Source organism: Elephantulus edwardii, unplaced genomic scaffold (genome assembly GCF_000299155.1).
Source record: "Elephantulus edwardii isolate Elephantulus edwardi_28Jun2011 unplaced genomic scaffold, EleEdw1.0 scaffold00061, whole genome shotgun sequence".
Taxonomy (NCBI): domain Eukaryota; kingdom Metazoa; phylum Chordata; class Mammalia; order Macroscelidea; family Macroscelididae; genus Elephantulus; species Elephantulus edwardii.
Window position 1 is genome coordinate 7,496,767 of NW_006399811.1, and position 2,455 is coordinate 7,499,221.

Sequence of the window (2,455 nt, forward strand, 5' to 3'; positions counted from 1 at the left end):
ACAACAACAACAACAACAACAACCCCATGTTTCTTGTATGTGGGGGAAAAAGATAAAAGGTTTTATGTCTATTTGTAGAAGGGGGTAAAAAAGATATTTACCCAAACCAACAAGCAAACAAAACAGTAGGATTCTCATTCTATCATACCAGAAGAAAAGCTCATGCTTGAAATATAAACTAATAATCCAGGGAAAGTACTTTCATTCTTCACTAATATCTACTTTATTTATGATGATGTTGTTGTTGTATGCTATTGAGTCAGAAAAGACCCATAGCTGATCGTCCAGTGGGTTGTTAGAGGCAGTAAACTGCACAGGAGGAGACTGCTTTTCCTCCTTCTGTGGAGCAGCTGGAAGCTGGTGCATTTGACCTGCATGTCTTTGGGATGCTTCTTACTACTAGACCACCTGCACTTTCTTTATTCATAAGATGTTGAAAGGCAGGGGAAATGTTGCATAGAAAACTACATAAATATTGCAGTGTCAATCTTAAAAAGTGTATGTATGCATTGAGGAGCTCTGGTGACATAGTGTATGATGTACCAAGATGCTAACTAAAAGGCTGGCAGCTTGTACCAGGAGAAAGATAGGCAGTCTCCTCCCATAGGGAGGTACAGCCTGGGAGACCATGGAAGGTTTCTGAGTCACAGCCTGGTCTAGAGCAGTGGGTTTAGGTTGGGGTGTGTTTTTCTTTTATGTATGTATGGGAAGGATCTTAAAAGAAAGAACATCAAATTGCTAATAATTATTTATGTTTGATGGGATTTGGTTCATCTTATTTCTATCATTATGCCTTTGTATCTCTTAGAAAAGTTCTACAGTAAAAATGAATTCCTTCTCAGTGAAAAAAGAAATATTTTGTAATTATACAAATTATATATGCTCATTGTTAAACAAGAATTTTTTTTCCAAGATTTTTTTGTACATACATATTTATTTAAAACACAAAAGTGCATTGTTCTCAATTTTGTTTTGCTCACTTAATATATTTTGGTCATCTTTTATATCAATAGCTGCAACAATAGGTTCAAACAAAGTTTATGAGGATGGCACAGAATTGGGCAGTGTTTTATTCTTTTAAACATAAGATTGTAATGAATACAAGGTTGTAATGAGTCAGAAACAACTCAATGGCACCTAACAACAACCACCACCACCTGTGGATCATTATTTATATCAACAGCATGAAATTCTAGAACTTATTGCCATAGATTTAATTATACATCCCCAAAATACCTATATGTAATGTGGAAATTATACAATGGTTTCCCATGATTTGAAAAGCCAAGTATTTGTAAAAGGATTAAAGGTGTGCTGCAATTCTCTAGGTCCCTTCTCTGCCCTTACATGATTTTAGTGGAGTTCCCATAAGGTGTGGCCTGTAACATCTTTTATCCCACATGAGATAAACTGAAAAGAGGAAGGGAGGCAGTGCCACAAAGAAAGAAGAGACAAGAATGGAGTACATCCTTTGGAACCAGGTCCCTCACTGAGAAACTCCTAAAACTAGGATACATAGAGGGTGAGGGAGAGGGAGATGGAGAGGGAGAGGGAGGGGAGGAGGGAAAGGGAGGGGGGAAGGAGAGGGAGGGAGAGAGAAAGACAGACAGACAGACTGACTTCCCCTAGAGTCAGTACTCTGATTTGGGGTTTCTAGCCCCCTAATTGTAAGAAAACAAATTTCTGTTTGTTAAAACTATCTACTTGTGTAATCTGTTACAGTAACACAGGATAAGTAAAATACTTATCTAACCAATTCCTTTTAAGACATGTCCTGGTAGTGCAGTCCCTAGTGGATTATATTGCTAAAATGGGGCCATTCAGGCAGAGCAGATCCACCAGTGACCCTTCAGGAGAAAGACAGGCAATCTTGTGCAATTTACAACCCACTGGACGGAAGACCTGCTATGAGGTGATTTCCAACTTGACAGCAATATGTTTGAGTTAATGTAAGATGTATTATTTCCAGCGTTTCTAGTGTTCAATTTACAAATTATATAAACATGCAGTATTTATATCTTTATACATGGCACACACATTTTATTATAGCTAAACAAAAAAGTGTCCAGCAGTGGACTTCCTAGTGAAAAAGAGCACACACGATTACAATTTCAATAGAAACTACCAAATGGTCCATGCTGTTCCAAGGAACAAAGAAGGGTCAGTAATCAGAAAACATGGTCTTTGCAACAGAAATGAGGCTAAAGATAGAATGATGGAATTTTGCACTGCAAATACCTTTTATAAGAAACACAAATGATGGTTATATGCACGGACATCTCCTGATAGTATGCACAGGAATCAGACTGATTACATCTGTGAAAAGAATGGTTGGAGAAGCTCAATATTAGCTGTGAAAACAAGGCCAGGTGCAGATTGTGAGACAGACCATAAACTACTCATATGTAGGTTCAAGTATACTTGGGGTGGGAGTGGGGAGGTGCGCGGGCGGGTG